The sequence below is a fragment of the Amblyomma mixtum genome, chromosome 3 (assembly GCF_055824585.1).
Source record: "Amblyomma mixtum isolate Tamu chromosome 3, ASM5582458v1, whole genome shotgun sequence".
Classification (NCBI taxonomy): Eukaryota; Metazoa; Arthropoda; class Arachnida; order Ixodida; family Ixodidae; genus Amblyomma; species Amblyomma mixtum.
Genome location: NC_143014.1, coordinates 132,754,477 through 132,778,543, shown reverse-complemented (window position 1 = coordinate 132,778,543; position 24,067 = coordinate 132,754,477). Strand labels below are relative to the sequence as shown.

The window sequence follows — 24,067 nt, the reverse complement described above, 5'->3', positions numbered from 1 at the left end:
AAGCTTAACCGCATCAGTTCGTGTGATCCCCAGTCAATTTTGTGTTTGCGGTGTGGCCAAGATAATTTTACGAAATTACCAAGGGGAAGGTTTGCTAGGCGCACAGGCGGAAGGGGGTCCCTTTATACGTGTACCATGGGTACACGCAAATGGAAAATGTCCATTGGACTCCACTTCGAAAGTAGAATATTTCGTAACACAACTGTAAGCTAATATAAATAAAAGCTAATAATACAGTAACTACAAGGTAACATAACTAATGGTTTGGTTGGTTTGGTTTATGGGGGTTTGACGTCCCGAAGCAACTCAAGCTATGAGGGACGTCGTAGTGGAGGGCTCTGGAAATTTCGACCACCCGGGGTTCTTTAACACGCACTGACATCGCACAGCACACGGGCCTCCACAATTTCGCCTCCACCGAAATTCGACCGCCGCGGCCGGGATCTAACCTGCGTCTTTCGGGTCAGCAGCCGAGCGCCGTAACCACTGAGCCACCGCGGCGGGGTGGCAACATAACTAATGTAATAAGGGAGTAATTACTCATTGGCATCCACCCGAGCGCAGCCATACGGCTACAAAGGAAAGCTATACAGCTTTCTCAGAAACTTCGTAGTTAAAGAAAAATTCGTCCTGGTCCGAGGTTCGAACCCGGGACCACCGCTTCACCGGAGCAGTCGCTCTACCAATTGAGCTAACCGGGACGGCAAGCTTATGGTAGGGCGAGAGCGAATTGATCAATAACTCGAAGTGGGAACAGTGTTTGTCAAATGGTAAAACTGTAAAATAAAATATTTACAGCAAATAATAGCTTTAGCATAGCGTAGAGTGTGATCGCTTACCGCGGCCGCAAATGCGCATGCGCAGACGGAGGCATCTGCCTGGCGGCTGGCGGTTGGCGGCTGGCGGGCGAGGTCAGCTGAAGGTGGAGGTTAAAGGGTGGGCGTCAGGTAGAAGGTCGCACGTGGGAGATGTATTTTTTACCTGTGGGTGCCCAGAAGTGCACCCAGATTTACCACTGTACCAGTACAGTCATCTGCAGTAGCCGAAACTACTGTGAAACAACGGAAACCGTAGGTCAAACGCAGTAATGAGTTTCTTTCGCGCTGTGCGGCTTCAGATATCCTTTCAACCACCCTCTACAAGTCGGTGGCAGACAGTATATTAAATGAAACGAGAGAACTTTCGCTGAACACTCAATGAACGTGTTTTAGAATCTTGGAGAATTCTGTAATTTTGGCCGAGTACCTCAGAAGACATATTAGAATTTATTTTTTGCTTCGTTGCGCTTCTTTTACTGCGAGAGCAGTAGTAGGGCCATTCCGCAAAATCCCGGCGTCGGCATGCGAAACCAAAGGCTGCACCACCACCATCCGGCACGTATCGAGGGGGCGCGCGCCTTCCGCCTCCCAATACAAGAATTTACCTCGGGCCTCTTCTGTTAAAAAATCCTGTCGACGTGCCTGTATTAACACCTCCTAAGGAGATTCCAGATGTACCGATGGGTTATGTTTGGGACTTTGTAAGAGGGTTTTGTGTTTGTTGGAATAATGTCGGTCCGGTAGTGATGATTCGTACCTTGGTGCGTTGGCTTTGGTGTAGAAGAGGCCGAAGACTCTACAATTCAGAATGAAGACTAAAACAACTATTTACAAGACTTACGTACAGGTGTCGATACGGTCGAGACGATCTGTGGTCATCCTAGCCGACCGCCTCAAAGAGCAACTGACCAGGGTCTGGGCATTTTTGAAAAACAAGCCCTCTGCCTAGATGAGGCATCGAAGATAACCACTGCAAAATACTAGAGCCATGCGCGCCCCGAAAAGCTGTAACAATTGAAATCAAAGCCCGTTCGTTCTTTCCATCCAGAAGCAAACGTCCTCATCCTCTGCAGCCTTCGGGTTGACGTCATACTGAAAGCTTTCACTAAAGGCACTCCATTCGTGCGTCGTTTTGACTGACGGGCGAAGGGTGAGCGTAGCCGGTTCGCCGCGTGGTCTGCTCACTGCGCGCACGATTTTCGCAGCGCCTTCCATTTTCGCACACGCCTACAAGCCCGCATGGAGAAAAAGAAACTGTGCTATATTCCATCGAAGCCGCAGTTGACAGCGCTTCGGAATTGGCCGGCGCTAGAGTACATGGTCTACTCATGGCACTGACTTCCTGACAACCCCTTGTCCCTTATTAAAAGAGAGATATGACCGATTTTAGCGACGCCTAACTAGAAGCGTAGCTAGCGTGCAAGCAGACCAGGTCAGCCGCATAGCTATGCAGCTGCTATGCGGCTTGCATCGCAGCTATCACTTCCAGCTACTCGATCAGTAAATATGGGTCGGCGATCTACAAGAAGGATTTATGTTTGACATTCCTTTATCCCAAGGCTTAGTTTAATATTTACTGGAACAACAAATTTTAACACACTTTTCAGTCGTGAGCCAGGTATCCGCCGTATATACTTAAGGTGTTGGCTTGGCGCGGCTGTTTACGGCGATGGAGGCAGCGCTGCCACTGGACAGCATCTTCGGACGGCACTCTGGACACTGCGTTGTAAATAACTAAGATATTTGCAAATGCAGCTTCACTCTGCCGATCACCGCGCTACTTCACCTGTTGCATTCAAAGGGCTGTCTGTTGGCGTAAAAAAAAACGAGCACGGGTGGCGCTGAGATGTGTGATAACGGCGAATCGTGATGACTGCAGTCAAGTTCGGTAACCACGGTTAGTCTGCTCGTGTGACTAGGGACCCGTCGGCCGTGTTTGATTTTGAGCTGCGCGTGAATAGTCGTCGGCATCGGAAACAATGAACACGAGTGCTCCCAAGATGGTCCTGAATATACAGGGCGTTTTTTTTTAACTGTTTAGAGTTTGTGGGGATTGAGCTTCTTGGGCTACCCGAGTGCGCACCCGCTTCCGCCGTTTCGCTCGTTAGAGAGACTCCCTGTGGGGTGTCCGCGAGCGGAATGCGGGCAGCCGCGCTGCTTGTCCTCCCTTGCAAGGGAAGCTCTTCCGAGAACCACAGTAAATCAGCCTCCCTTCCGTTCTTCCCGCTTCGACCTCGCGTCCCCATTGGGTCACTCCGAGTGACAGTTGGGGGCGTTGTTTCGGCGAGAGGTCCCGAGCGGGAAATGAGCGGAGAGATCGCCACCGACTCGGGCAGCAGAAAGGTGCGTAGAGTTTGGCTCCCGGGTGCCTCGGCCTTTGCCGGGGGACCAAGAGCGCGGGTGCTTTAACGTGCTCATCTAGTATGTATGCTTGAGTCCAGGCCCGAACCTCCGGAGTCGTGTAGCCCGCCTGTGCGGCGCTCCGGATTCGGGAGGGCCTGATTTGGCTGGTTCTCCGTCATCGCCGGCCATTGCCGGTGACGACGCGCGATGAGCCATCGATGTGCGACCTGCGTGGTCAAGATGTGCTCCGCGTATACCCCATCCTTCCTTGTGTTGCGCTGCGCGTGATTTAACCCTTTGGTTGGCCGCGCGGCATGCGATCGCCCTTAGCTGTGCTGTCAGGCGCGTTGCTTTGCGCGCGCGGCTCCGCGGGCCCGCTTTCGGGTGCTGCGGCGGGGCTATGGGTTGCACCGAGGTCTGGGGATTAGTGCAGTGTTCTGTAATGCAGCTTTCTGTGTAATAAACGCTTGTGCTCTCAAATAACTGCGCCTTCCTTCCTTCGGAGCGAGAGCGCAGGCGCACACCAAACACTGGCAGTGCCCTCAGCTTGCTCTGGCCCGAACCCGCGATATGTGGGCGAGGTGCTACCTAATTAGCACACGGTCACACTCGGGTGATGACGATCCCACAAGTTTTAAAAATAAGGCGCTGATAGTATCGTGAATGCCGCCTTCACGGAATGTATACTCGGCTCGGCGGACACAAAATAAGGAAATAGCGGTCAAAGTTAATTAATTAATTAGCCAAATTTCGTTAATTATTTTTGAACTCTACACTTTACGCTGCATACTGCAATCGCAATTTTGGAGACTAATGATTCAAACCTAATATAATTTGCAGCATGTCCCTAAGTGCAACAAATATTCAGACACTCGCGATTGAATTTTCAGCCTTTTCTGATCCGATTCGAGAACTTAACACTCAGAGTGCGCCGGAAATTCCGTCCATGATACTACGTAAGAGATTGACGAAAAGATGACGACAACCGACGGCACCAATGCTATCTCCGACTGCAGCAGGCAAGAACTCCAGAAGAGCGCATAGTCACTGCTTCCGTGAGCAGCACGCACTCTTTTTTCGCAATTGGCATTGAACTTGGAGGCACGTTTCCTGCCGTCAGCGGCTTCGAAAAAGCAGCATGGTGATAACGCGCAAGGTTTCCCTTTGCGCTCTGGCTCGGCCAAGAAAGGAATGGTGTGCAAGTTGTTTGGTCGTGCTTTATTATTTTTCATCCAAAGTAATTTCAAAAATCGTGAACTGATGACTGTTACCCCGTCGTATCTCGGTGGCTAGGTTTTATGCATCCTTAATGCTCAAAGTGCTTGCCTTCAACCGCCACGCATGCCATGAATCTCTCCTTCATGGACTGCAGCACCCGTTGCACAACCTGCGGGGGTATATTCGCACATGCCTTGATGATTCATTGTTTGAGGTCTGCCACATCTTCGGGTTCAGTTGCGTAGACTTCGTTCTTGACGTAACCCCAAAGAAAGAAGTCTAATGGAGTTAGCTCGGGTGACCTAGGTGGCCAGAACATGATTCCAGAACATGATTCCCTATCCACTGACCGGGGAAGTTGCTGTCGAGACAATCCCTTGCACGAGACGAAAAGTGAGCAGGTGCCCCGTCGTGCTTAAACCACGAGCCGTTCGCTGTGTATGACTTTGCTGTTAGATTTTCTTCCAGAAAGTACGGCCCCACTACTCGATTTGAGTAAATGCCACACCAGACATTCACTGACCACCGGACTTTGTGGTGGTGTTCCCGGAGCCAGTGCGGGTTTTTATCAGACCAGTAGTGGGCGTTGTGTACATTGACTTCCCCATTACGGCAAAAATGGGCCTCGGCCGTCCACAGAACTTTCCAAAAAAATTTGAGTCTTCGTCACATTTGATCAACGCCCAGTTGCTGAATTCATACCATTTTTTTATAATCGTCTTCACTGAGATCCTGATGCAGCGATATGTGGTAAGGATAAAAACTACGCTTCTTGAGCACTCTCCAGACTGATTAGCGGGTTGGTGAATAGCTGGTTGCGGCCGGTTGCTTGCGCGTTCCTGGTGCTGGCGGCCGCTAGCTCGATCTAAGCTTCGTAAATACTTCTGATTAACTGCTCTCGCACTGCATTCACGCTTGATTTCATAAGTACTCACGGAATCTGCTCACCTCGCTTTTGCATTTAGATGTGTCTGTTGATGTAGTATGGTTTGGTTTGGTTTGGTTTATTGGGGTTTAACGTCCTAAAGCAACTGAGGCTATGAGGGACGCCGTAGTGAAGGGCTCCGGAAATTTCGACCACCTGGGGTTCTTTAACGTGCACTGACATCGCACAGCACACGGGCCTCTAGAATTTCGCCTTCATCGAAATTCAGCCGCCGCGGCCGGGATCGAACCCGCGTCTTTCGGGCCAGCAGCCGAGTGCCGTAGCCACTGAGCCACCGCGGCGGGGCGATGTAGTATGGTGTATGGTGGCGAGCGGCGCGACTGCTTAGCAGCTGCTTATAGGCGCCCACTCGAGAAACAAAAGCGTAAATGCTTTTGTACAAAAAAACAATTTATTAAAGGAAACATCAGTAGTGACAATCGATGTTCAGAAAGTGATTTTAGGCATCAGTGGCATTGCAATATCCGTGACAGGCATCCTAAAAATCAAAATTAAAAAAACGCCTTTATGTAACTCTAGAAGACATGACCGCACAGAGAAAATATATAGGATAAAAAAAGGTATAAATGTAGGTACAGTATACATAAAAGCTTTATGAATGAATATAGGTGTGTACACGACTTTGTAGAGATTCAGATAAATAGCACGGAAGTAAAACATCTGACATGTATTGAAATGCATCAGTCTACGGCTATGTATATACACATACAGAGAAAGCCAGCGAAAAGTTTCAGCCTCTAACTCGTGCAGAAAAATTCGCTGTACATTGGACTAAGGACAGCATAATATGCTGCAGTGCTAGTGCTTAGTATAAAGACGCCAAGAAAAGTTCACCGTGTGACTCGGCCAACCTTGGGCATGTTTAGCTATCTTTTGCAGATGAGTTACAGGCTGGCATGCTGTAGGGCATAGCTCATCTTCCATTCGCTGTTTCGGTTACTTGTTTTTCGTAGGTGCCAAGGGTAGGAAGATGCAACCAAGGCAGGTCGAGAGTCGTGTGCAGAGAAGACTTTTTTTAAAATTCACAGAACAACTGTGGCCATGGTTGGAGAACAACGATAATTGGAAGTCATTAATTCAGTTTGCCGTGATGACGCACTGGGGGTAACCCAAAATAGGCGGGCATATAAGTAGGTCATTACAGAAACGAAAACAACGCACAAACTGTTCATAACAAATAAGTAGTTATTCTCTTTGTGGCATTATATTGCATCTAGCACAATGTCCCACGGACTTTCTGTATGCAGCTCACGGCGTGGAATCGACTTTCAGCGCGGTGTCCAAAACTGCGGTTGTTAGTAAGGCCAGCTTGATAAAATTTTAGAGGTGACGCGTGCATCGCTGCTGCAGAAACCACGCACAAACACGCGCGTAATAATATGCAAGCGCTAAACAACGTAAAAAACTAAATCGAATTGAACATTAATATTGCTCCGCTGGCGACGTTACGGTGCAGAAGATAGAATTACCATATATGAAATATCTATGAAATAGACTCTGAGGGCACCAAAATCTAAGAGGGTTAATTAGTTTTTAAAGTTAGCGAGACAAGTCGGGCAGTGAGCCCAAACGCACAAATGCGAACAAGCAAAGCGAGGTAGCAAAAGGTCCCACGCGTATGAGAGGCAACGGACCGTTGGGCCATCTCGAACTGCAGCACCGTCCCTTAATTTTGCTTCTATGCCCCTTTAACGTACTTATCAAACTCATTTCGCAAAAAGCACAGCCGCTGCAGTAAACCGCACAGGGAAAATTCGTTCTGTTCCATCTGGAATTTCAAATCATAACGACCAAGGGCGGTCAAAACAAAGGTACACAGGTCACGGTTTTGTAAACTTGTTACTCAAAGAGGGATACAATAGGCAGTGAATTCATAATTACCTGTGGTCGACAGGAACACTGAAGAAATGTTCTCCACTCTTGCCGGATGTGCTGCACCACTTCGCGCAACAGTACAGAGTCGACCACACTTGTCTATAGCGGTGTGCTGGGGAGCAAATGAAGTTAAATCTTATCGCAGCTGCTTTGCTGGGGGTAAGGTGGTGGTGGCTGTGTGGTGCACATGTCCACTAGGCTTCTCCCCAGCGCAAGTGTTATCTGTGAAAGTCAATGCCTACTTTAGAATTTCGCATTATTTCCACCGGACGGCACCGCTCGAGCGCTCTAGACAAGTGTGTACATGTGCGACATGACGCTGCTGCAGTGCGTACATCGTCGTTTTGGTTTTTATCAGTTTTATCGCTTGCGCGGCTGTCCGGTCGCCTGCTGGTCTGCTCAACGTTTGCTGCCACTGCCTGCCGCCGCGCCAGCGCCTCCTGCGCTGCCGCGTTACCGCGGCGGCGCTGGCAGCGCAGACTCGCTGTGTCATCTTTGCAACAAATTTTTTGGTATCTTATTTTAATACTTAAAGGGCAACTCCGGCGATTTTTCAGCCATTTTAAGTTAATGGCTGTTTTGTGTTTCTAAGGATCTCCTGTAATGTGTACGATACAAGGTTTTCAAAAGCAACCCTAAAAAATTTTTAAACATCAAAAAACGCAAAACTCGAAACCGAAACCGCGAAACGAAAACCGCGAAACCGAAACCGGGAGGTGCCTTCGGGCGGTATTGACTGTGACGTCACTAGCGTGTTCGCCGCGCTGCGAAGTTCGGAGCCGCGCTGTCGACGTGACTGAAGCGCGGAGAACAGCTTTTCCGAGACCAGCGTGTCTTTAGGAGACGACTCATTCGACGATTTCGGACTGGATGAGTTGCCTTTCAGGTATGATCTACCGCCGCGCTAGCCAGCCGAGTCACACCACAGGCCGTGTCACCTGCAGCATGGAGACGGTCTGAACTCGGAGAAGTAAGTATTTGAGTCATTTCTTGTACATGCATTTCTGACACAGTCGTCTGAAAAAAAGTTGATGTGATGCTCCCGCTGATAGGTGTTCGTGTGGCGAGTGCCGGCCGACCAGCCTGTAGAAAGAATCTGCTGCCGGAACGTTGCCGCGGTGCACAACGTCCTTACAGGGAAATGCATCACCAACAATCCTCTCTTTGCGAAGCTTTGTCTCGGCGGCGAGCTTTTGGAAGTGAATTCACGCCAGATACAGTTCTGCAATCCAACATACTTTGAGCACGCTCACTGTGGTCCGCTTCCTCTTGACGGCCGCGCTTCGTTCAGCTGGCCGCTGCGATGGTCGGTTGTATTCGAATAACGTTGGCAAAGAATCTGCCTTCAAGCGCCGGTTGAACGAATCCTTAGCGAGTCCAAAGCTCCCTCTGAGGTACACGCTGTCATCATTGCAATCTGGCGCGAAATGTTCCGAGCGCAAGCGGGAATGATTCCTCGGAGACCAGTGACATGGCAAACAGCTCTCACCCAATTGTCGCGAAGGTTCTTATCGCTACGAAACCGATGATAAATCACGCTCGTTGTCACAGATGAAGAATTTGTGCAGACCACAGCACATCAGAAGTTGCCGTTACCCATCACTCTGTCGTACACATGACATTAGGCACGTTGATTTGTTTGTTTTTGTGGGGTTTAACGTCCCAAAGCGACTAAGGCTATGAGAGACGCCGTAGTGAAGGGCTCCGGAAATTTCGACCACCTGGGGTTCTTTAACGTGCACTGACATCGCACAGCACACGGGCCTCTAGAATTTCTCCTCCAAAGAAATTCTAGCCGCCGCGGCCGGGATCGAACCCGCGTCTTTTGGGCCAGCAGCCGAGCACCATAGCCACTGAGCCACCGCGGCGGCATTAGGCACGTTGAGATGGCGCGAAATTGCACAGGTGGTCGGAATAATTCCGGAGACCTGCACTACGGCACCTCTTTCTTCCTTTCTTCTTTCACTCCTTCCTTACGTCGCGGTTCGGGTGTCCGTTACTGCGTCATTTACTTTCCTCAAAATCAGTTTTTCCCTGCACTGCCAACGCCAGCGCGCGCCCGACCACCTTGACAAGCCGACACGCTAGTGACATCACAGTACAGGGTGGCCTGTAGAAGTTGCTTCATCAGTGGGTGCCGCTCGCGTCGAGGAGCGCTTGTTTTCAAAATTCGCTTGCGAAAAAACTACGCCGCTTTCAGGTGCGAAATTTTACGCGAGATATGAGACTACCATAAAGAATACAGACTTAAAATTTCATTTCTATCGATGAACATCGAAAAATCGCCGGAGTTGCCCTTTAAGGCTGGTTGTAATTTAGTTCATAAGCACGGTTTTGTCATCAATTTTGTTCGAGAAATTTTACTTTTATTAGGCTTAACTGCAGCCGCGTTTACCGCCGATACCAGGGGATCGCTGCAATCGTTTCGACAGCGGTTTCGACCGTGGCGGCACCCACGGCGCGGACGCGCAACTTGCAACATGCCACAGCCTTGCAGCAGCCTTGTTCATTCTGCTAACAGAGTCGACAGCCGGCAGCGGACCAGTAGAGATTCCGGTGAAAAATAATAAATCGCAAGCCGATAAGCCACCGGTACTTCCTTGTCCGAGCCAGAGCGGAAAGGGAAATCTTGCGCGTTATCAACGTTTTGCTTTTTTGAAGCCACTGACGGCAGGAAACGTGCCTCCAAGTTCAATGCTAATGACGAAATAAGAGCGCGTGCTGCTCACGGAAGCAGTGACTGTGCGCTCTTCTCGAGCGCCTGCCTACCGCAGTCGGAGCTAGCCTTGGTGCCGTCGGTTGTCGTCATCATTTCGTCAATCTCTTGCGTAGTATCATCATCTCTTGCGTAGTATCATCGGCGGGATTTCCGGCGCACTCTGAGCGTTAAGTTCCCGAATCGGATCCGAAAAGGCTGAAAATTCAATCGCGAATTTCTCAATACCTGTTTCACTTAGGGACATGCTGCAAATTGTATTTGCTTTGAATCATTACAGTATCCAAAATTGCGATTGCAATATGCAGCGTAAAGTGAAGCGTTAAAGAAATAATTAACGAAATTAGGCTAATTAATTAACCTTTTCCGCTATTTCCTTATCTTGTGTCCGCCGAGCCGAATATACATTCCTTGAAGGCGGTATTCACGATACTATCAGCGCCTTCTTTTTAAAAATAAAAAAAACACCCTGTATATTCGCGTAGTATCGAACGCAGGAAAAGTAACGCGGCCGCTGACGACGCAAGTTGGCGATGCACGATTATCGTTTGTGTTAGTGAAAGCTTCCGGGACGACGGACGCGAACGTGAAACGAGTGGTTCGCGCCCATGGCCTCTCGAGCGCTCTTCACAAAGCTATAGCTGCTATCCGACGCGTATCGCTGAGTGACACAGCACTGTCCCTTTCCGTCAGAAACAACTCAGATGGGCCTCAACGCTTTTAATAAGAGGCATGCCGTTATTTCACGTGATCCGCGCGCCGGCACACAGGAGCATGCCGGCATCGCGACTATATATAGCTTGGCGCAGACAGCCAGCGGAAAAGGTAAGGGGAGAGCACAGGAGCAAGAATGTCGTTCGTAGTGGTAACGCCGGGCGCGTGGCACAGTGCGGCCCAAGCGCAGTCCGACTGGCACGCCACCTGCATGCCCTATAGCGTGGCGCGCGGGCCCTCGATTGAAATGTCGTTCTTCGCTCTTTATAATGCACATGCTCTCCTTTTGATCAAAGCAGTGACAAGAAATTTCAGGAGTAGCGAGGCCTGATCAGTGGCTAGAAAAACGAAATCCGAGATAGGGCTAGCGCCAACTTCAATTCGCGAGGAATGAAATAAGCATTTTTCTCCGCCACCATGCTCGTTTGTCATTCTCCTCAGAAGTGTCTTGGTATCGACGAAGCTTTGAGTGTGTATATTTTCATACGGAAAATGCCATCTGCGAAGAAGACTCATCAGGCATTCGGAAAGCGGGAACACGGCATCGCTCCACCAAGGCGAGAGGCAAGCGCAGTAGCCGATACGGTTGGGCTGGTGCTACTTCCTCGCTCGGCTGTTTCTTTTTTTTTTTCCTGGGGAATAAGGAAAAAAAACGGATGTTAAAGGGCAGCACCGGGGATTTTCTGCCCGTATTGAGTTAGTGGTTGATTTATATTGCTGAAGGCTTTCTCGTCACAATACTGGACTTCATTTTACGGTATAGGCAAAAATAATTTTAAATAAGCAAAAATCTTGACTCGAAATCGAAACTCCTGCGCGGGGCCCGGACAGCTGCTTTGCGTGACGTCAGTGATGACGACACAGGTTGGCAAGCGAGCCGCATGCGCCTGCTGCCGTCCTGCCGGGCTGCGGGAAAAGCGAATCGCTGTAACAGCACCATGTGGGACAGAGCATTGAAAATCAGCTATTCTTCCTCAATGTCACCTGGCAGTGACAGCGAAGATTCGATAAGTTTTACTTATCGAAAACTTCTTTATCTCACCCGGCCACTTTACTCTCCTGGCGACCCTTGCTACGCTTGCTCTCTTGCAATCCACTCCCCTTACATCGATTATCTTGCATTCGTATTACATGCCCTGTCCATGCCCATTTTATCAATTTCGAATAGGATGCCGTTACCTCGTTTGCTCTCTGACCCACTCTGCTCTACCGCCCTCTCCTAATGTTACACCTGCAATTTTTCTTTGAGTATACTTGGCTTCTAATTGGACTTTCTAACTGTACTTTTCAGTTAGAAGTTCCTTTTACTGGATCGTGTGACAGTCCCATTTCATGCTCACTTGTCATTAATGTGCCACTCCACCAGTGTAAACGGACATGGAGCATACGATGGCCGGTGCCTGAGGCAACAATGTATGCAAGCTTGTGACTACATCATGTAATCGTGAATTGTCTCAATATTTGGCCATACATGCGACTAAATGGTTCTGGATGGGCTAAGTAAAATGTTGCCACCAGCAAGTGCAAGTACACTGTGCCACAGTATGTATTCGACAAAAAACATTTCATGCTTTAAGCCTGGTTTCGCTGTTGATGCGGAACATTTTTGCTCCACAACGTTCCTGTGCGCATGAGAGCATAAGCTCGCAAGCACGCATTATTGAACACTTTAACCTCCACGCCTATAGAAATGGCTTTTTTTAGTCACCATGAACTGCTGCTATGAGCATCTTGCCTACTGCCAAACTGTGACCGGTAAAAATGTGCATTACTTTCGACACTTGTGAACGACTGTGAAGAACTAGCGCCCCCTGCATCCAAGAACCTCAGAAAAACGTAGAGGAAAATAAAACACGCGGCGTGCGGGCTCAAACGGCGCGTGGAGAGGGCACGAGAGGAAAAGAAGAATGAGAATTAACTGCTTTTTCTTTTCTGTGTTTTTGTTTTGTTTTGTACAAATTCTAGTCTTAGTCACAAAATTATGCAAATACTCCACTCCTTGTACATGAGTGCGTTTGTATCCGCTATGCACCCTGGCCAATCCCCCGCCGTGGGTATGTGCCATTAAGCATGAGGACATCATCATCAAGAGAACGGGCAGGGTTGTGGTTCATTGCGTGCTGCTGAAGGAGCCCTTCGCCGCGATACGTCGACCCTACCAGCGTCCTGCTTCTCCAAGAGCTTTGCTGCACCGACTGTCATCGGTTCCTGGTGAGGCCGTTCTACGAATGGGGGCTCAGGTCAGGTTTTTGTCTGATGGGAGTTAGAGGTGATGAATTGCTAAGCTTTTGACCATGGCTTTGACCTCCCCAGGAGAAGATCCGGCATCCTGGTTCGCCAGTTTGACGGCTGGGAACTTACCTTTGGAGTCATTCAGTAATAATGGTGTCAAGGTTATCCCTGTGGCGTTAGTCCCTATTTGTGATGGTGCCGTTAAACTAAAAAACTCTGGGATCATTAAGGAGCAGCTGAAGGCTGTGACCAGCCGCCATCTGGAAATTTCAAAAGACAGTTTGGCAGGAGGGTTATAGTGTGCAAGTCTTCTAATTTAGATTGTGTGGTCGACTTGCTGCACTTCCGTTACCCAGTCTAAGTCCTATCCCCCCAACAAGCAATAGGCAATCTGAATTGCGTAGCTCAATGGCTCGCCGCGTGTTTTCATGCACGCAGTACCGTTTCTTCAATCTTACCTCATCTGCTTGCAGACTTCACTGAAGTCGTTCCATCTTAGTTAATGTCTGTAGTTAGTGGTCTGCAGCCTGCGGCCCCTGGCGTTGATGGAGTCACAGTTGGTATGTTGGTGGCATTAGCTCAAGACTTCACCCAGGATATGTTACACATTGTTAACTGGTCTTTGGAAAAAGCCTCGATTCCGCTCGATTGGAAAACAGCTAAAATAATTTTATTGCTAAAAGTCCCAGGAAAAAGATTTCTTTCTTTTTTTATTGTTTCATTGGACATGCCGAGGCTAAAGGCGACAGCGCGCCTGCAAGGGCCTCGACCGCCTTACACAATGTGAACAAAATAATAAACAAAGTTCGGCCAAGCAGTTCATGTCGGAATTGAAAGGTACTCGTCTGTGCGAGAATAACATGGCATAACAAACACTTTGATTAGCATTGCAGTGACAGGTACAAAATAATGCAATAATTACATGGTAAATAGCGAACATAATGTCTGCAACAATAGGCCAATGCACAACAAATTGGTTTCCAACCAACAGTCACCTAGGCAACCGCGATATTCATCTTACATCAAGACACTATGGCACAGATTCAGAATAGTACACAAAAACTGTAGGAAATAACAGTGACACGGCTAGAGAGATCAGAGAACGCATGAACGAACTTTTTGCGATAATTTACGCTAATAAAAAATTAGTATTAACAATTTATTCGATTCCTATGTCGATGCATGCAGCATTTGCTGCATGCAACGTTATCAGTATACTTCACTCAAGAATAATTTACATTTGACAAAATGATGAAAGGGCTCACACACTTGCTTAAATACTGAGTGGATTGCAGTGTAATTCTACAAAAACATGCAGTGCCTTAGGAGCCTTCATTTCAAATACGCAGTTGGCACAAAGCGAACAAGTACAGTAGAACTTTGATGACTTTCAGGGGACCGTGCGAAACTGTCGTATGATCGAAAATCTCGCAAAAATAAACGCATCCACTACTTTGGCTTTCAAAAATTTAACTTCTTTTCCCCACGCGTTATAAAAGCACCCACTTCAGTTTTGCTTGAATTAGTTGTGAGACGGCGCAGCCAGGTTTTTTGGAATCGAGGAGGCTGCTTTTGATGAGGCGCTCGAACGCTCTCGTAAATAGATTTCCATGCGCAGCACGACCATCCTCCTCGCTGTCAATGCGCGGCAGCAGGAAGCAGTGTCTGAACTAGGAATTTGCGTCGCAAAGGAAAGAAACAACACGATGTTCGCATGCGACGCGAATGTGCCGGCAGTGCGCTTTCTGCAGCGATGTGCGGCCCGCCGGGTGATAGCGCTACACTTGCTCCTGGCTTGCTCGGCATTTGCTCGGGGTCGCTAGGCCTAACGTGCTTCGCACTGAAGCCGCCGCGGAAAGCGCTTTGCAACTCAAGAACGAAGCGGCTTTTCCCCGTCAAAGGAACCCCTTCCATCCCATGGCGTCGGCCGATTCGCATGAACCTGCTAGCTTGATAATGCAAGGAGCGGCGCCACAATGCTGAGAGGGGTCAACCTCGACCGCAGAGGGAAGGGATTATCCTCTTTCATCTACCCCTCCCAGCTTTGTCACACTAGCAGGGTCATGAGAATCGGCCGACACCATTGGCTGGGAGCGTGTCCTTTGACGGGGAAAAGCCGCTGCGTCCTTATATTGTATCCGAATATATAGCCGCTGGTGATACAATAACTGCAACAATAACAGAGTAGATTGAGGTTGGAAGGAACCTCGCCCCCTCCACTAAATAACAATAACTTCATGCTAGTATGAACGTACAGTTGATTTCCCTAACGCCTTCGTCAAAGAAGCGCGCGGAGAAACTGTCCAGGCGAGCCTCCTCGCACCGACAGCCGCGGGTCACACGTGTGTGGAGTCCGAGCCATCGGCAGAATCGTCATTACAGGCGCGCGCGTCTCCCTATTGGTTCCGATCTGGGACCAGCTTGGTTGACGTCTGCCAGTAGTGCTCCGGCAGCGTCTGTCATTCCGCACGGTTCCCGCTGGCCGCCGTACGAAGCGGGGGACACATATGATCGGGGTCCCACTCTAAATGTGATGTCCAATGCGATAAAATAAATTTTCAAGTTTTATAAGTTTAATAAGTTTACGAGTGGCAGACACCACATCTACTAAAAGAGCCAATAGTGTTACGTTAAAAGTACACAACCTGTTGAGCAGACAGGAAAAAATGCCATTAGGCTCATAATAAAATATACACATGTGCAGTCAGTGCTTGCTGCCAAGAGAGATAACTTTCGTCTGCGCAGTCCCTGGCAAGCCGTCATCCGCTGTAGTAGCGTCCGAATCCTGGCAAAAAGAAAGAGAAGGGTGGTTTAACAGAAGGTTCAATCGACAAAACTTAAAAGTTCACTGCACATGTGCATTGCTTTCGCGACAGCAATGATGCGTACTGGTAGTTCTCCTCGATTTACTGCTCCTCTTAACCCTTTCAAGCATTGCACACCATTTCCATGGATAAATAATTTTCTTCACAGGTAGTCTGTGGAGGTCTAAAGAAAGCTAAAGAACTTGTTTTCATTAACGCCAGACTAGTGCGCATGGATTTCCTTGTCGATAACGTTCATGTTGGAGATTTCTATTGATTCAGCACTGTGCTCTTCTCTGGTGTTGGAGCACTGAAAGGATATGGCTACCACACCTGTGAGAAAGACACAGCCTGCAGATGAAGCGCATTTCTTTCTCTGCAGATTCACTGCAGCAATTTGAACATGCGCTCTGCACGAGTCTGCCCGTACGGTCAGAGGCGTTTGCATATTCGAACTCCACAACTAACGGGGAGAGTGACTTTGAAAGCAAAGAGTTGGGCTAGGGACCACCATCGGACTAAAAAGCCTGGCACCCAGGCTTTCTTTGATGCGGTGTCAGCTCGAGAACAGGAAAAGTATTCCCTAAATTCTCCATGGCGTCCGTGGCAGTCCAGTTCCTGGAGAGCTCACTTCTCTTTTCCGCTAATATAATTAAAGGTGGCTGAAGCTTAAAAGCTGCGCCACTGGTGGGGAGCATACACTTCAGTTACGCCAAGGCTCTTTGTACACAATTGTGGCCATGTACCAATTGTAGTGAAGCATAACTGCCCACTGTTAGTTGCGAGGATTTGTTTAATGGTAGTGAAACATATTTGCTCACTGTTGCTAGAATTTGTTGAATGGGCAGTGTGAGGGTTTTGCAGTAAGAAAAAAATTCTCTGAAGCTCACTCATAGACCTAAAATAAAATGTGCCTTCAAGGCTATGTCAAAGAGCATGCGGCCAAGTTGATATTTCTGAGACGTATTTATTGATAGCTTCCAACAATGTAAAACACACTGCAATTGCAAAGTGAACGTTTCTAAATTCATATGCAACAAAGTAATCGGTGTTAAGGGCAACACACTCTCAAAAAGGTTTTCATTTGCAGCGCGCGTATAGATTGTGTAGGCAAGCAGTGATTTGCTTAGCGCTCAGTGGGTAACATAGCAAAGGATTGCGCATTTGAAAATGAATGCTTTTCTGAGATTATAGAAAGATAATGGACATAATTACTTTAGTCAAGATTTAAAATTTCATTACTAACACAGTAACAGTTTCAAATCAATTCTCATTGTTCAGGAACCAAACCACCTTACAAATCTGTGTTTCAAAGCGACTTTGCATGCATCACTGCACCTTTCTTTCCTTCACAACATCCTCATCTTCCAAGCACACTTACAAGCACAATACAGCGTCGATCACTCAGAAAAACTACAGCCATCGTCAGCGGATGCGGTGACTTAATGGAGCTTCTGGAAAAATCGCTCAGTTACCTCAAGTCAATGCAGCAAAGCAAAGCCACTGAGAAAATTTTTGTTTTAACAGTGCAGCTTCTTGGATGCGTCCGCGCTTGTCACCCAAAATTAAAATTATAAACCAAGGGACCCATGAGACTAAAGAAGACCACTTGCAGAGTGCTGAGGTATACAGCAGTCGCCCATGCAGGCGCACATGAGGGTGCAGCTCCTACGCTTCTTGAGGCACCCACTGCGTCCAGAGTGGTATGAGCCGCAGCCCAATCACCATCCATCAAAATTTCTTGCACAGCATTAAGAAATATGCATAAAAATATTTGGACCAGCAGCCTTGCAGCTAGCCTGTAGGTCAACCACGCAAAAATTTTCAGGTAAAAATAGTTCACTAACACAAAGCATAAGCATGTTATTAAAGGTGCACTAAAGCGAATCCTGAGCTCTTTTTTTGCCACACAACCACCATCCATCAAAATTTTGTTGCGGAAGCAACACTACGCTATTTGTGAGCGATTTCGCGGAGCCCCGGAGAGCCCCATCTGCGCATGCGCGAGGAGCGAGTGTGAGATAGTTACTGCGTAATTTCCTTTCCTCAAATACAATTTTCATTTTCTTCATTACGGCCCCTCTTTCTTCTTTCACTCCCACTTCCTCCCTTCCTCTACAAGCGGATGACGGGTGTCCACCGAGATATGTGACAGTTACTGCGTAATTTCCTTTCCTCAAATACAATTTTCATTCTCTTCATTACGGCCCCTCTTTCTCTTTCTTCTTTCACTCCCACTTCCTCCCTTCCTGTACGGTGCGGTTCAGGTGTCCACCGAGATGATAGAGAATTGCTGCGCCATTTCCTTTCCTTAAAAAGCGTTGAATTCAAAGGGCAAGGCTGCGCGCCGAACGGGTGGCGGCGTTCCGTGGACTCCCTGGCAGCGCTACAACACGCTGTCGCGTTCCACTGCTAAAGGCGAAGCTTAAGCGTAATTAATTAGCAGTTAGTATTTAGTCATTATTCAGCAGTTAAAATTAATTAATAATTTGTTATTACTTAATAATTAGTACTTAATTATGTGTGACGTCTTCCAGTGGTGACGTCACCAGTGCCACAGAGGAAGTCAAAGTGGTGCGGAAAACGCTTTCGCCTCTACGCATTTTATACAGTCAAAGTGCCCCCGAGATGCCGCCGCCGCTGCTATTGCCGCGCCGTTGCTTCCGAAATTCTACTCGGGATGACCATTGGTCAAGCCACAGCCAATTTTTTTTTTTCACAGCTTTAAGAAATATGCATAAGAATATTTGGACCAAAAGCCTTGCAGCAAGTCTGTAGGTAAACCACCCAAAATCTTTCAGATAGAGACAGTTCACTAATACAAAGCATAAGGGTGTTATTAAAGGTGCACTAAATAGAATTCTGAGCTTGTATTTTTACAATGGAAACTGTATTCACACGCTCCGAACATTCTTAGAAACTTCGAATTATTGTTCTGTGCAGCCGATTTCCCCACTCAGCTGATTAAACATACCGGCTTCCACCTTTATTTTTTAAATGACAGCAGATAGTAGGAGGAGTCAACCAACTTGTTGAGTGTTTTTCAGCCAGTCATGTGGCAGCTTGCTGCTCTGCTATCAGCGGAGTAATACGTGATACGCGGAGTGACCTTCGAAAATGTGTAACCGAACAACACTTGTAATAAAACCTGATGGCGCCCCACAGATAACACAAAGAAGTGTAGATCTATGGACGTCACGGGATTGCAAAACTGGGGAGTGGGGCAGACACGGGACCTTGTGGAAAGGAGAACCGTGATCACCGATGCACCACAAGGGAAGAAGCGAAATGTGCGCTTCCGCCGGAGCAGGCATTGGGGCGCATCATCCCGCAGTAGACGAGGAGAAAACAGTCCGATTGCTTTGGGCTTGTTTTTTTTTGGATGATATGTTCTCTGAACCACAAATATGTAGCGGTTTCATGAAACTATTACGTCGTGTCCAAAAGGAGTAATACAGATAACTTTCCCTGTCTCGCCGGTTGTCACTTGCTAAACGCAAGGTGATGATGCTGATACTTGCGAAAGCAATGAGTCTGTGTGTATTTTTATTTCGGTGGGCTTAATTTGCAGCTTTGTTGTCTGCGACTGTAACGTGCCGTGAAGAACAATAAAAGCGAAAGAGACGTTTTCCGGAACGCCCTTTAGTGCACCTTTAAAACATTCGATTGGGCAGGCAATAACGTCCACAAGTGAGATCAATATTTCTTGCAAATTTTATTTCAAAACCTGTTGTGCCAAAGTTCCAAAGCTATTGCAACAACGGGCTATTTGTAATCGTTCACCATATGCATTACTACAATCTGGAAACTGAAGATTACCACTAGCTGCTTATCTTGGACTCGAATGCGGGAAAGGAAAAATATATTTGCGAAAGAGAGTTATTGTAGAATATTTAGCTTAGCGAACAAAACTCTATATAATTTCATAATGTCACAAGGGAAAGCACATAGAGTTAATGAAACAAGGTGCTACAGCTGCTGTTAAAAAGGTACTGCAGTAGAACTTGCTTGCCACTATATATTAGAGCAAACTCTATTGGTCACCGTCTGACCTGCCAACCAAGCTATATAGCCTTTGTTAAACGCACAAATAAAACATCTGGCGTCAATGGCGTCCTAAGCAGGGCATTAGGTGGACTATTTTAGTGCTGTGACATGCAATGGGCTGACACCTTGAGGCTGTTTCTTTACCATCTCTTTTACCATCTCGATACGTTGCATTAATACGAGTCTTTTTTTTATTCCTTTCTCGTACTATTTTTATACACCTCGCACCAAGGAGTTGATGTGCTGTGCAAAACAGTTTCACTACGAACATTTTTTGCCAGACCTATGGTGACACCGGCATATTCTACCAGATACTGCACTATCCAGCATTAATTTCTGTATTAAGACATTTCCAAATAACTTAGAAACAAGCGATCCCAGCCAATCGTTTGCGAAGTATACGAACCATACTTCCACAGAACAGCATACACGCTCTAATCCCAATATAACAAATATAACAGCTTTGCTAAGTGAAACATGCGCAAACTATGCAGCTCAGTTTAGTGATATTACAGCATTTGCCCGACAAGATTAGGAACTGAAGCAGGCTGCCATGCTGTAGTGTTGTACAGAGACACAATGGAGCTAAACTCAAGCCCAGAGAACTAAGAAAGGTGGACGTGCATGCTATTATTTATTTACTATTTATGAGTGTCATTTCAGAACAACACACACCTGGAAAACTGTGCGTACAATCTGTAGCCCAAGGCTCTTCTGCTGCAGAAATAGGATCGGAATTCTCCGTTTAATGCACGAAGCAAAGCACTGGCAGCTGTGCTTTAAAGGGACACTGAGGGCAGTTTCGTCCAACTTTTGTTCTTCTTGAAGAAAAAAAATAGATTCTGTGGGTCCCTTCGCGATTACCTTCGCGAAGTTAGCGCTTAGATCAGAAGGAGTTTGGCGGTGTCGCTGCGGCGGCTACGTATACAGCCGTGCAGACGTAGAGTTGCAAGCTGCATGGCATCGAGTTACATCCTGCCGCAGCGCGCGGTGACTGTGCTCACGTAGTGAGCGGGCGTGCTTACGCCTTCTCACAAGTAAGCATTCTTAAGTGTCTCTGCTAACTTTTTTTACCTTTTCTACCTTATAAAAGCTCCGTTTTCAGCACAGGTAGCAGAGTGTTATTAGAACGTGGTAATATATTGATACAGGCCAACTTCAGTGCCCCTCAAGGGGCCATCTAAGTGAAAAACCTACCTTGGCTGCGTTGTTGGGCTTCACATCCTCCTGAGACTTCCGTTTGGAGGTGCCCTGCGGTAATACCAGACCGAAATTAAACACCGCACATCCTTTCCAGCCCGTTAACTAAGAGTAGCTTCTGTACCCACCGAAAACAATTCTTAAACAAGGAACATCTGCTTCAAGTCAAGGTCTCGCTTGGTAAACTCACAGAGAAAAGAGGACACCATGGTAGCATTGACTTATACCTTCCTTGTGCTAAATCATGACGTGCTATCTGCCTGTGTCATTTGTGGCCTCTGCACATCTTTTATGCACATTATAGCACACTATAAGTGACGAGAATAAAGGCGCAGAGAGCCGACAAGGCAGACAAGTGAAAATGGAAGGGGGCAAAACTTCTAGCATTGTTGACATGACAATTATTGCGAGGAAAGGTAACCAAGCAGGAAAGAAAAGTACTAATGAATGAAGGAAACGAGTAACAGCAGAATCTCGATCTGAATCTCACGGATTCGTAGAAAATCGTAGAAAAATTCGCATCATCAAAAATTTCGTATGTTCTAAAACGAACAAAAGTCGTGTGCAAAAGCATGAAAAATGCATTTGTTTACCGCCGACGGGATTTGTGTACGGCCACGCGGTCACTCGCGGTGTGTACAATGCAACAGGCGGCGTAGATGCACAAGCCGCAGTCGCCGAGTGCTCGAGGTTGTGGTTGTTGCTTGGGAGAGTGTTCGGAACATTCGTAGTGGCATGGCATATTGTTCGGAACATGTGTGGCGGCGTGAGAGATTGTTGGGAACATCTGGTATTCTGCACACAGTACACAATGCACTCCGGCCGGGGTATCAGAATTCGTATCAACCATGTTTGTATCATCGAGATTCTATTATAATCGTAAAGAAAGGAAGAATTACTCTTATAAACCTATTTTTATGAAAATCATAGACGCATGCATTCTGTGAGTGCGTCTATTGTGGAAAATTGCACAAAAACTTCAGCTATGCTGGAAATGAATATTTAGGATTATTTTTTATGGCACAAAGGCAGCTGTGGTCAAAGAGTGCCATGGCACAAGGTCACTTCTGCAGAAGGTGAGGTAAAAGACCCATTTCCAGACCAGTTGAGCACCTGGCCAAGGGAAAGCTTAACCCAGTGTTTCACCAATCGGTCCCCGGCAGCAGTGGGGACGGCAGCAGTCCGCCCTGCACCTCCCGCATACAGGGCGGACAGTGAAACTGTTAAGATTGAAAATAATATTGATGATAAAAGGAAAAAACACAAGAAGTACAGAAGCACTAATATTGTGACTGAAATCAGCGCTCGTAAACGGTGCTTTTTGGAAAAGTAGTAGTAGTAGTAACAACATTTATTGTTGTAAAAGGAAGAGTTAGGGAGCAGCGGGTGGGGGATAGATAGATGTGGAGCTTCAGTGGTCGGTCTTCCCTATTCCAGGATCCCGTTGGCCTCCGCCGCTGCCGGGGCCCTCGTCACCAGCATAAGCTGTGTGCTTGGGTCGCAGTCAGTCAGGAGGGCCTCCCGCTGCTCTAGTCTAGGGCTGTTTATCTTTGGTAATAAAGGGCTTTTTTCACAGCCCCAGGTGGTGTGGTACGTAGTGGCGTAGCCCCCACACCACACGCACTCTTTATCTGTTCGGTCACATTTCCTGATACATGGCTCTGCTTGGGTAGGTGTCTGTTTGTAGTCGTCTGAGCGTGGTTGCCTGCTCTCTGTTGAGGATATCCGCCGGAGCCGAGTACTTCTTGCGCGCTCCCAACAACGCCTTCATTGCCTCCCCGTAAGATTCTGGCGTGCTGAAGGGTTCGACCGGCGAACCCGCCCTCCGGTTCGTGAACCCTCGAACAACGGTGTCTACCATGAGGTTTCCCTCAACCCCAGTGTCAGGGACCCAAATGATGGTGTGTTGAATGTTTGTGTTGTTTGATCCATGTCTGTGTTGTTTTTGTTCGAAGAGGATCCTCGCGGCTTTCCGGCCGATCCTTCCATCTCTGTATGCCCTCGTTGCAGCCTGAGAATCCGTCGCTCTCCAGTAACTCAGTCCCTGCTGATTGGCTTCAGTCAGGGCTAGAGTTATGGCGATCTCTTTCGCTGCTTGTGTAGTCCTTGTGCGCACTGATGCACCAGTAATTATCTTCCCTTTGGCGTTCACTACTGCTACCGCCCTAGCGTTTTCCTCCGTTCTGTACGTGGACGCGTCAACATACAAAACCATCTATTTCTTCTTTAGGAACCTGTCCAACTCTAATGATCTCGCCGCCCGTCTTCCTTCGTGGTTCTTCGGGTCCATGTTTCTGGGGACTGGTTTAACCAAGACCAAGAAAGTGCTCCTAATTTGGCTGTCAATGTCTGTCTTGACTTCGCGCTCGTCTTCTGCCGGGTATCCTAGCTTGACCAGTAGTGCGCGGCCTGCGGTTGTTCTTTTAAGCCTTTCCAGTTGAAATCTGAGCATGGTTTCGCTGTGCTCCTCATAGGTGCCGTACACCCCCATGTTCATCAGCTTCTCTGTCGAAGCGCAGGTCATGACGCCTAAGGCTTGCTTATACGCCTTTCTGATGCATGTTTCCATTTTGTTCTTTTCCCCTTTGTTAGGTTGTAGGCACGGAAGCGCGTACGTCATCCTCGGTATGATGAGCGCAGAAGTGATCCGTACCGCATCTCGCTCCTTCACCCCTTTTCTCTTGTTCGTAATCCGGCTTAGCATCCTGCATATCTGTTTCGTTGAGTGTTTCAAGAGCTGGATGGTACGGTACCGCTTGCATTTCTCTTGCAGCCACATTCCCAAGATGCGAAACTTATTTGTCCTTCTTATGGGTTGTCCATCTATCTCTAATTCTATTGTTCCTCTGTCCTCTTTGTTTTTGTGAAGTCTAATAAATTCTGATTTTTCTGGGGAGCACTGCATCCCGCTAAATAAAGCAAATTGACTGATCTCATCCGCCGCTCTTTGCAGTATTTCTTGCTTGTTTCCCGTCGTTCCTTTTGTCGTCCACACTGTTATGTCGTCCGCATAAATTGAATGTTCTACATCTTAGATATTTTTCAGTCGCCTAATAAATCCAATCATTGTTATGTTAAAGAGCAAAGGTGAGATATTGGATCCTTGTGGTGTCCCTCTGTTTGGAGTCGTCTTCTTTTCTGACCTAATGTTGTT

The 24,067-nt window shown here is 47.5% G+C and overlaps 1 long non-coding RNA gene and 1 pseudogene across 1 annotated transcript in view; one reads left to right on the top strand and one right to left on the bottom strand.

Moving 5' to 3' along the window:
* Positions 1 to 24,067, top strand: part of LOC149351974 (uncharacterized) — a 114,986-nt gene that overhangs the window by 15,920 nt on the left and 74,999 nt on the right. The window lies entirely within an intron of this gene.
* Positions 15,567 to 24,067, bottom strand: part of LOC149351976 (chromosome-associated kinesin KIF4A-like) — a 60,866-nt pseudogene continuing 52,365 nt past the window's right edge.